Source organism: Egretta garzetta, unplaced genomic scaffold (assembly GCF_000687185.1).
Source record: "Egretta garzetta isolate BGI_Z169 unplaced genomic scaffold, ASM68718v1 scaffold139, whole genome shotgun sequence".
In the NCBI taxonomy this organism is placed as follows: Eukaryota; Metazoa; Chordata; class Aves; order Pelecaniformes; family Ardeidae; genus Egretta; species Egretta garzetta.
The window spans coordinates 649,230-661,219 of record NW_009260832.1 but is presented as its reverse complement, the minus strand read 5'-3'; positions in this window follow the sequence as shown (position 1 = coordinate 661,219).

Sequence of the window (11,990 nt, the reverse complement as noted above, 5' to 3'; positions counted from 1 at the left end):
GAGTGAGGTGAACCGGTTATTGGATTCCAGATCCTTCTAGACTAGTGGACACATTATTTTTGGAACTAAGTTTTGCTAAGAAGCCAAAGATTAATTGGTTATGGAGACTAAATTATCCTTTCATTTTATAATTTATTGGAAAATGTCATGGTATTGTAACCAGAGGCTGTTAGAAGCCTTCATGAAGATTAATAATTATGACATGATGAGACATGGCTGAGGAGGAATTTTTTAAATTGCCCTAATGCGAATAAATAAAATAGAGATTAGTATTCTAGGAAAAATATGTAAGCTCACAAAACGGCAAATGAAGATTTTGTATTTATTTATTTATTTATTTATTTATTGTGAAGTTGTTGGAGGTATTCCAAAGCAGTAGCATAAGGGTGTTTTGGATCATATTAGCTCTGTGCTAATTGTACCTTTATGACAGCCACTAAAAAACAAAATTGCGGTCAGGGTAATCTTCTCTTTCTGTTGTCTTCATAAAGCGGTGAGATGGTGATGTCTCTCTTGTCACTCCTATCTCAGTAGCATTCTTTTTCTTCTGGTCCTCAATGAGCCTGTAAGTTGTCTATGTAGAAATTGCAGCACTTGACTCTCAGAATTTGTGTTGTACTTCTTGGACATCTTGGTATCTCACACCTACCTGTGTATTTTGTGTGTTCTGTGCATGCTTTGCAACCATAAATCCCAAATGCTTGCATCAATTAAAGGCTGGTATTAGTGAGTCTATGGGATGGGTTCACTCAGGTTCTGTGCTGTGCTAATTAGTGGCATTAGTGGAAAGCTCACAGAAATGAGAAAGATGATGAACACCTTGTCCAAAAAAAACACCCCACAACAAAAAAGGAAGAATAACTTGGTTAGGACAACTGTAGAGTTTGCTCTTTCCTGCAGCCGCAATAGTAAGGCATAATCAAAATGAAAAATTATCCCCCTTTTCTCCTTTTACCCTCTTTGAAAGAAAATGTTTAGGCCTGTGGCTTTGCTACAGGATTTACTGAGAATTCGCATACACCAAAGTAACATCCAGCTGGAGATGTTTGGGATCTGACTTTTGGGTTGACTGAGTACACGGACCTCAAGTTTTAGTTTGCAACAAGTATGGGAAATGCCTGCCCCTGAACAGGAGGCTGTCTAAGTCAGGAGCTTTGAAAACCAACATCATTGTCCCAGCAATGATGGAAGTAGTAGTAATTCAGGGGACAGCTGGAATGAGGGTGCCATTTGCTTCTAAAATGCCAAAAGATGGAAATAATCATTACTAACATGCAAAGAGGACTATAATGGGATGAGAGAGCTGTGTGTGCTTATTGCCCCTTAGCACCTATTTTATTAATGAAATTGCTGCAAGCATTATGATTAAACTATCAATCCTCTATTCAGCCTAAGAGCAGACAGCCAAAGCTGTAGTGTTCTCTCATGTCTTGTAAGGCACGTTCTACAGGACAGTATGTCCACTGGGGGACACCTGGGCAGCTAATAACCTCCAAATTATTCACTCTAGGCCATCTATCCACATGTCATGATTGCCTTAACTCACCTCCTCAGCAACAGTGTGACAACTTCCGTCTATAGTGGGTTTTCCTAGGAATGACTTGCTGAATCTGAACAATTTGATCCCATGTTGGATTAATGGGAGTTTTATCTCCGACACCCGTGAGGCAGAGTTGAGGTTCTGATGATGTATGAGAAGCAGCAGCCCAGCTGTGTTGACCATCTTTGGCTTTTTGGAACAATTACCTATAGAGGGCTTGGGTGCCCTGAATGCAAAGAGCAGGTGCATAACATGAAAAGGTTCTGCTTCTTTGCATCTACTTTCCTGAGAAGAACACTCCTTTCATGGTTTCATAATTAGAAACAATGTGTTTACCAACACTAGAAATCTGGCCAAAGCTTTAATAGCTGCTCATGTTTTAGGCCAAGTGTTTGTGAACCTCCTAAGCTTCTACAAGTATTTTTGTGCCTTTTCTGGCATAGGTAGGTAGTATTATTCTAGCACTAACGTCGTTACTGTAATTCTCTATTATTTGTCCATGTTTTACACAGTCCTGTTTTGCTCCCTAAGGTTCAGGCTTTGGCTAGTGTTGCATTCTCATCGGTGAGGGATGGCTTGTGCATCTGGGTTTTATATCAGGAAAACAGGCTTTCGTTCATGTGAAACTCATTCAGAAAATTGACTGAACTGTTTTTCAAAAGTGGGATGGTATATTTTTATATTAGTGGAGTGCCAAAGGATTTAAGCTCATATGTCCTTGTTTCTGGTTGCAGGAAAAGACATCAATACAGAGCACATGTGAAATTCTGTCTGCGTAATGAAGCAAATACTTTGACTACACTGTTTTCAGTGTAAACTACTGAACTTGCAAATACCAGGTTGCTTGGGAGATAAGCCAAGATGATGAAGTCCAAGCAAGCTGAGGAAGCACGGAGATGGTAAACACTTTATCTTCTTTTAAAGGAAACATGTGGTGTAAAGATATAGGTCTTGTCTTTTATTTTGGTAAGATTAAGCTTAGTTTTTTCTGAGACAGGTGGCAAATTCACCAGGGAAAACATCCGCAAGAGAGCAGAGGTAGGCCAGAGCATTTAACAAAAGCCTCGTCATCTGTTGTTCTGCACAACAGAAGACTAAATACTCGTCCTCTTGAAGTCAGTGGCAAAACTTTTCAATGGCCCAGGAGTTTATCCCAGGTGTTTTGCTACCATAGTAATGGTCTTATCCACATTGTAGAGAGCAGTTTGGTTTAGATTAAGAGCTGCTCTTATCAGGCTGTAGGCTTGTAACCAAAGGACAGTTATCGTTAAATGAATTAGAAGTAATTATTATGAAATAATATTTCTCAGTACACCTAGATGTAGACTAACACTTGACAGGATACTGCAGGCATCATTGCAATAGATAGATTATAGATCACAGTAAATAGAGCAGAAGTACATATAATAAAAATAAGTTTTACCCTCAGAAACTTATGTCATCTAAGCACATAGATCTCAATGAGCACACCAATAGAAACCAAAATAAATGTGGAAATTCACATACATTCAACTGTGAGTAGGCAAATGCTGAATAAGCACACTGTTGAACAGTCCGTTTGTTATAAAACTATGCCAGGTATCAACCATGGTAGATTTTCCTGTAGTTTCCTTCTCAAAGAAACTGCCTGAAAAAGGAAAGTGTGTGTTTCAACTTCTTCCATATTGTGGGAATAGCCTAAGTTCTTACTTTGTGTGTTGATTCAACAAGTACTAGTGATCTGCATTCATCTTTTTCTTTACTACTTTTCAGAACAAGGATGTCCTGAACTAATTCATTCTCTTCATTTGGAACATTAATGGCTGGCACTGAGAGTAAATCGAGGAAGCTGGGAAAATTTGGGGGCGACAGGTGTTGTTGATATGTTTCTAGCAATGCCTTTCATGTTTTTATGATATTTGAGAGTTTTAGATCTTTATTAATGTCCTTCATTATTGATAACTCGCATATAAAAAGTTCTAAGAATATATCTAGGCTACGTTCAAGTTCGTCCTCACTGAAAAGCAGGTAGAGAAAACAGGACATGACAGGGCTTTCATTCCTTGCTGACTGGCAACCATGCAGAACACTGTTACCCTAAAATGATCAAGTCACCTCATACCTCTGGCAGTGCTCTCTTTCTCTGGTTGTTTATAACATTGGTTTCAGCATCAGTCATGGTCCTGTCCCTGCTGAATTTTATCACAGCACATGGAAAACAGTCTAGGATACTTCAAATGTGTAAAGAAATTCAGTGGGGGACTGGGAAAAAGGAAGACAGAAAGGAAATAATTCAGATAGAAAATATGTGGGGGGTTGCAGTCAGTTTCAAATAAAAAATCTAGGTTTCTTGTAGATCTTATCTTCATAAATTTGAAAATAGAGATGATGAACCAGGTAAGTACAGTGAAAACTTGAAATAAGAATGAAAATTTTAATTAAGTTTTGCGATGGCAATTTAGAGTTATTTTAAGATACTTATTTAGTTATTTTAAGATATAGTATTAATTCAGATTTTATTTTCATGTCTAGCTCTAATTAATGATATGTAATACTGGATTCTACAACATTAGCGTAACTTGTAAAGCCTATGGAAAGTGGAATGGAATTTGCACTGATGTCAGTGGGCATTCAGTTCAGTAAACGCAAGCTACAGACACTTGTTTGCATCTTGTTTGTTTTGTTGCGGTCAGAGTCATAAACTGAGAAACTGTTTTTTGGAGATGCAGTTTTTGTGAGGCAAATGACTCTTATTGACAGATCTGATTCCATATGAGTTTGATTCATAGTGACTTCATACATGTCAATTCTGGCTTTGCATCGCAGTTACCAGGAATTGATTTTTGAGACAAAGATAGTTATATTTGTTTCCATTTTAAAATAAGCCTGAGGTGTTTCTATCTTTGAATGTGTTTACTGTATCAGCCATGAAGTCATTTAAATGGCAACAGTACTAGGGAGCTTAGTGGAGTGCCAGACAAAAATAAAAGAATGCTTTGGAAGATCAATAGAGCTTTTTAAGCTCAAAAAAAGTCTAATTCAAATGACACAATGTGTGATTGTGATATCATTAAAACAAATATCCCAAATGAGCCATCCCTTACCCTCCATATCAAAGGGATGACATCATTTCTGCATATTGTATTGATAGTTTTTGGTATTCGGTACAGAGGTCAGACAAGTAAGCAGAGAAAGCAAGCTGTGTTCCAAAACACCACACCAAGTCCCAGTACGAGATTTTTATTTTCTTTGAATATAAGATCATAAGAAGTGAACTTTTAATCTGTTTTGTCCACCTGTGTTTACTGTAACTAGGGGACCTATTGCTTTCCTCTTGCTATTTCATTTATCTAAATGCAAAATGAGAGAAGAGGAGAATATGGGAAAACTCCTAATAAGGCAGATTGGGCAAAAGGAGTCTGTATGTTGCCATCCCACATCGTGGTACCTTCCAAGAAGGCTGCTGGTCGTCTGCCTGGCTAATTTTACACTGTGCTCCCCGCTTCAGGCTATGGCCCTAGTGTCAGTCTCATACTTTAGATATTGTGGAAAAAGACATTTGCGTTGAAGTCAGTGACAGTTGAGTGCATACACTGCATAAAATAAACACTAGCATTGTTTTCATTGTCTCTTCCTTCCTCTATTATGTACGCTAAGTTTTTGCTATTGTTGTTTTTTGCTCACAGAGATACCGGGAATATCACTGGCAGTTCTGTCTTCCAGCTCTTTGAAGGAAGGACAAGGAATCTTTTTTTTTTTTTTTTTTTTTTTTAATGTTTTTAATAGTGGAAGAGTACCAAGTCACTACTCTGAAACTTGCTCCACTATGAAAATAGCCCTGCTGAGAACATAGCATGGCTTTGTTTTGCCATTCCACAGAAAAAATCAAGAAGCTGATGAGCAAATGGAAAAACTTGTTGACAAAAAAGGTTTTTTTTTTCTTTTAATATCTTACACATGCTTACGCTTTAAAAAAAATTGGATAAGATAGGTGTCTTTTGTTGAGATATGTCCTAAAACACCCCATTCACTGAATAATAAGTAACAGTTGAGCTAAATGCTGTCTGCTTTTTTTTTCACAGTTGCAACAGAATGCATCTGACTGCTTGTAGTACTGTTTGCAAAGAAGTGTATACAAATTCAGGCTCGTACTGCTTGCCAGATACAGAGTATTTTCTTTATGGTGAGATAAATGAGTTTCCATTTTTATGCAATTTTTTCTGCTTATTGGCTGTAGAGATCTTCTGTTGCATTTGGAGGTGCTACCTCTTAAGTGCTGGAGAGGCTTTGCATTATTTCCAAAAATCCCACTGAGATATGTGGGTGTGTGTAAAGCAGTCAGAGACATAAAGTAGTTTCATTTCTTTTTGTCTTCTCTGTATTTCTTCATTGATTAAAGAAACAATGGGGGAAAAGAGATTTTGGCATCTCTAGTTGCAGTAGTGTATTTCTCAGACCACTGTTGTTCATACAGCTTTGTATGTAAATGTGTTCATCATTGTGTTTAGCAGACACAAAAACTCCAGCAGAGCCATCTCAGATTGCACTGTGTGGTACAGGCTGTGAGGGAAAGATGAACAAGAGTCACTCTGTACAATGTAGAACGACTTCTTTGCTGTTGGAATGTTTTATTTTAGGAAGTGGTAGAACAGAGCAGAGAGAAAGAGGAGAGGAATAGGAAGTCTGGCTTTAAAAAGTCCATCAGCAGGATTGCTTGCTTATCTAACAGCTCATCTGCTGGAATACTGTCCTGAGATGTGAGTTCATGTTTCTCCTCCTACTGAAGGGGTTTGAGTCCTACCTCCTCAGAGATGCTATCCCCTCCTAATGTTTCAGAGAGATGAGAGTCCTTCCCAGGCTGTAGCAGATTCCTGGGTTGTAGCTGCTGGAACTGGCCCATCAGCTTGTGAGTGAGCGGGGCCTCAGCCTTGGCCAACTCCCCTGGGGAGCGGGACTGTCAGGTTCCAGTTATGCTTCCTACTTTGGATAGAGTATAGACCAAAAATTCAGATAACCATGCCATATATATCTGTGGTCTGAGCTTTTCTTGAAAGTTAGAAATACATCTTCAAGTTGTCTCAAGCAGAGGAGGGAACTAGACTGAGGTTTCGGTATCAGGGAGGAGGGTTTGCATCCTCAGGTCAGTGGGAGGAAAGAAGTTAATGCGCAGTAGCATGGTCCTGTGATATTCCCTGTCTAATTTGCAGCCAAGTGTTGAGTGGGAGACCAGGAATGGGAATCTAGAACAGCTTGTTCCTATGTGCCTTGACCATGTGAAAGCATTTATTTGGTATCATACCTTTACCCAACTTCTAACTTAATAAAGTTTGTGGGTTTATAATTATCTTTGAGACTTTTAGACTATGCTCATTTTGACTGAAATGTTTCTATAGTCCCCAAAAATCTGGGAGTGGGAAAAGTGATTATGGAAGCCTTACTTTCTGAGAAAACCAAGAACCTTTGCTTTCTCCTCTGCTACTTTTCTTGCTGTAACTCTCTTGTTATTCTTAACAAGCCATTTTCTGGAAAAAAGTATTCCTTTGGCTCTGATTTCCATAGAATTTTAAAAAATATTCTTTCTTTTTTTTAGAAGCTACTCATAAATTACTCATATTCTATTTGAACTCCTGAATAGTATCACAAGGTGATTATTTCAGTGCAATGCAGAATTCCTCAACTTTATTTGTATCTATCTTCTTTTTTTGACAGTCTTCCAACAAATGCATGACACTCAGGTATGTCATTACTGAAATTTACATGCTAACTGTATTTTGGTAGAAATCTACTCTGTTTTTCCTTGTCTATTATTAGTGAATAAACAAATTTTGTTTCCTTAAACATGTTTTACTACAGCTACCATTCTAACATAATTTGTATTGCTGAAAACTCTGTAAGCCATTAGCTATATTAGAAACCACTTATACCATGTAAAACAATTTGAATGCTGGAGGATATATAACAAATATAGCATTAAATAACACCTAAATGACAATGTTTGTAATATACAATGTAATTAAAATGCTAACTGATAGCTTATCATCTTATGCATTATATTTTTGTTCTCACTTGCAGTTTTTCTTAGCTTAAGATGTCCCTTTGGTAGGTGTATTTTTAATCCCTTCACAACTTTTTTCAAAATACAAATTTGTTTTTAATGTAAGAATACATATAGAAACTGTCTATCAGTTGGTTCCTTTATATAAAGCTAGATTTTTAAAAAAATCTTGGGTTTTGGCAGAATGTGTGATCCACTTCACACCTTATAGCTCTCCTTGTTATCAAAATTATTGGTATAAATTTACATTTTTCCTGTAATTTAAATTCATGATTTCCCCCAGGCCATGTTGTTTGGGTTTGTTTTTTTTTTTTTTCAGGTTGAACCTTGTGTACTATGTAGAGATGGCAGACTCTTCACCAACCCACAGAAACTGGCCCAATATATGTGGGTGACCTTAGTGTTCATTTCCTCACTACATATTCTCTTTTCTGAATCCTTTTCTATTTTTTGCTGCAATCTATTTTTCATGGCTTCTTGTCTCATTAGTAAACATAAAGGATACCATAAAAAGGTCAAACTGAACTTTTGATCCTGTCTTTTTTTTTTTTTTTTTGTGAGGTCAAAATTAGGCAAAATGAATTTGTCCATCCATAACTGAAAACCTCTTTTTAATACCTACATTAATAGCACTGGAATCAAAAATAGGTTGGAGAGAGTTTAAATCAGGAAAACGCATTATCAAGTGAAAAAAGAACATTGAATTGTGGAAATAAACAGAGAAGCAAGAGGAGTTTCTTGTCATTTTGTTTCTGGTAACTGTGGAATTGGCAGAGCCCAGAAAGGCCATAAAGACTTCGTTGTGTATTTCAATCAAGTTTTAGAGCCAGAAGGTTACAAAGCAAATTCATTCTGAACATACAGCCTCTGGAACAATGACCATAACATTCAATTAGTCAGATGTGACCAAAATGTCAAGACCCTCATACAGAAATCATTCACTCATCTGGGTTATTATAGCAAGAGATTTTTTGAGTCCAATAAATATAGGGCGTGGAAGGAATTGACTTATTTATAGTTACCTTCTTATTTCATAATGATAGTGCTCACAATCCCTCCCATACAGAGCTCCTTAGATAGAAAATATGCAGAAATCACATGAGTCAGGTTGTCATACTTGCTACTAAAAAGAAGAAACACGAAAGGGTTGGATCCAAAACCAGTTCTGGTGCTCTGTGTAATATGTTACCATTACTTCTTTTGAATGTAACATTGAAATCCATTTAAGCACAAATGTAGTCACTGGAAACTCACAAAAACACCAGCTTAAGAAGTCCCACACTGGTTGACCATCCCGTTGACCTGTCTCTCACAATGGCCGGTACCAACAGCTTAGGGAAAAAGCTTAAGCAGGAGAGCAATGATCCGTTCCTCTTTCCTTTCTTCTAGCAATCAGTGCTGCAGGCATTTCCTCCCCTTGATATTACATTAGGGCCATTGTTCAGTTATCCTTGATAGACCTTTCTGCCATTGACTTGCCTAATCCCATTTTGAACCTGTTAATACTTTTTTCATCCAAACTTAATTTAGCAGTGAGTCATACAGCTCAATTTCTTGTTGTGTGGAAAAGTATTCCCTTTGTTTTTATCTGTTTTTAAACCTGCCATTGGATAAATTAATTTGCTTACATGGTGAGAAATAATGAGCAATTGTTCCTTATTCATCTTCTCTGTCCTAGTTATGATTTTATAAACCTCCTCTTCCCACATGCACAAGTCGTCTGGAGCTGAAGAAAACTAGCCTGCCTTAGCCTTTCCATGGGTGGATGCTGAGCCATACTTGCAGCCATCCTTGATCCCCTTTGGCACACTCCTAGTTCTACTGTATCTTTTTGGAGGGAGTGCTATCAGAATTATAGGAACACACTTGTCAGCTGTGACAAATATGCAAGAACTGAAGGACTCCAGGACATAAAATAATGGGGTTTGAGGCTTGTCTATAGATTTAATGAATAACTGGTTTGGGAGTTTGGATGGTTTTATCTGGAATAGAAATGGGGGTTTTTCTTCTCTCTTTCTAAATGAGTTAAAGGTGCTTTGCATTTGGACTAAACAAGCTAGAAAAAGTCACACTTGCTCCAGAATAGGAATATCCACTCATAGAGGCCATCTGAAGCAGCTGTCCTTTTAAAATTGTCTTCCTTTCCTGTTACGTGTCAATTTTAATCCATTGAGAAACCCTCAATCTCAGACTTCTCTGCATTTCTTTCACAGGAGCACTGTGGGGATTAATTAGTGCACACTGTGGGTTGAAATTAATCAGTGCAAAAATTTAATTACCCTCAACACCAGTTGCTCCTTATCCACACATTGTGCATTCTATAATTTTCCATTCCTCTGGGATACACTTCTTCTCATATGGGCTGCACATGTTTCATAAATTAAAATGTGTTGGAGGTTCTCCTTATTCTGGGAAATCTGTGTGGTCTGCAAACCAAAAACACAAGTACAAGTTCAAAAGTGTTCAGCAGAATAGTCTATTCTAGCAGAGTAGATACACAGGTATTGACCTGAACATCTGAGTAAGACCTGAACACCTGAAACATCTGAGTAAGGTACCTAAGTGGATGCTAACTACCGTGTGTGCTATTTAGACAGAGTTGAGGGATGAATTGCCTTCTAGAGTAGCCTCACTCAGTTGAAGCATGAATATTCTCCACAGTTTTAACTCAGTAGACAACGATTGTCCATTCAGTCCTGCACAAATCTGCAACAAAACATAAACAAGCAAAATGGCAAACCCCACAGGTCTTTCTAGCAATTTCCCCTTATGGGATAACACTACATTGTTGGAATCAAAATCATCACTGAACAGAATATTTTTCTTACGCCCAATGTCTAGTGTGCATTTTCAGTTCACTTGAATGGTTTCTTCCACAGCCTTGGTGGAATTGACTTTTGACTGGTAAGAGTTACAGACACTAAAATATAAGCTAGTGGAGCTCTTACTATGTCCAAGGTGTTGGGAAATAGAGTTAAATCCAGTTGGAGGCTGGTCACAAGTGGTGTTACCTAGGGCTCAGTGTTGGGGCCAGTTCTGTTTAACATCTTTATCAACGACCTGGACAAGGGAATTGAGTGTGCCTTCAGCAAGTTTGCAGATAACACCAAACTGGGTGGGAGTGTTGATCTGCTTGAGGGGAGGAGGGCTCTGCAGAGGGACCTGGACAGGCTGGATCGATGGGCCAAGGCCAATTGTATGAGGTTCAACAAGACCAAGTGCTGGGTCCTACACTTGGGTTACAACAACCCCATGCAATGCTACAGGCTTGGGGATGAGTGGCTGAAAAGCTGCTTGTCAGAGAGGGATCTAGGTGTATTGGCCAACAGCCAACTGAATATGAGCCAGCAGTGTGCCCAGGTGGCCAAGAGGCCATCCTGACTTGTATCAGAAATAGTGACCAGCAGGGCCAGGGAAATAATCCTTCCCCTGTACTGGGCATTGGTGAGGCTGCACCTTGAATACTGTGTTCAGTTTTGGGCCCCTCACTACAAGAAGGACTTTGAGGTGCTGGAGTGCGTCCAAAGAAGGGCAATGAAGCTGGTGAGGGGTCTGGAGCACAAGTCTGATTAGGAGCAGCTGAGGGAACTGGGGTTGTTTAGCCTGGAGAAAAGGAGGCTGAGGGGAGACCTTATTGCCCTCTATAACTACTTGAAAGGAGGGTGTAGTGAGGTGGGCATCAGTCTCTTCTCCCAAGTAACAAGCAATAGGACGAGAGGAAATGGCCTCAAGTTGTGCCAGGGGAGGTTTAGATTGGATATTAAGAAAAATTTCTTCACTGAAAGGGTTATCAGGCACTGGAATGGACTACCCAGGGAAGTGATCAAGTCCCCATCCCTGGAGGTATTTAAAAGATGAGTAGATATGGTACTTAGAGACATAGTTTAGTAGTGGACAGGTATGGTTGGGCTCGGGGGTCTTTAAAATCTTTTCCAACCAAATGATTCTATGATTCTATGAAAATGAGAGACATCTAGTGTACAATGAGCCAGGAGGGGCTCAAGGGAGCTGGATTTGAATTCTGATATTGCTGTCAACCTGTAGTATAGACATGGTCATTTTTTACTTCTCCTGCTTTTATCTGGTTTGCTCAGCTGTAATTTATTTGCAGAAGACGATTTTTGTTACAGTCTTCCTTCTCTCTTGGACGTCTGCTAGTCAGATTCCCTGCTGAAAACCAAACAACACAGCGATTTCCTAAACTTGCCTGCGGGACATCTTTGCCCACTTTGTAATTTCATGGAATTAGTAAAATCAAACCGCTAGCTGAAGTCAGAAGCAAGTGTCCTTTTTAGCAGCTGAGGTTAGTGACTCCAGGAGCCCTTACTCCCTAACTCTTGTCATGATGTTACTTACTGAGTGGTGGTTCCTTGGACACCTGCGCAACCCAATGGCTCTTGGGTGGGCCGCGACACA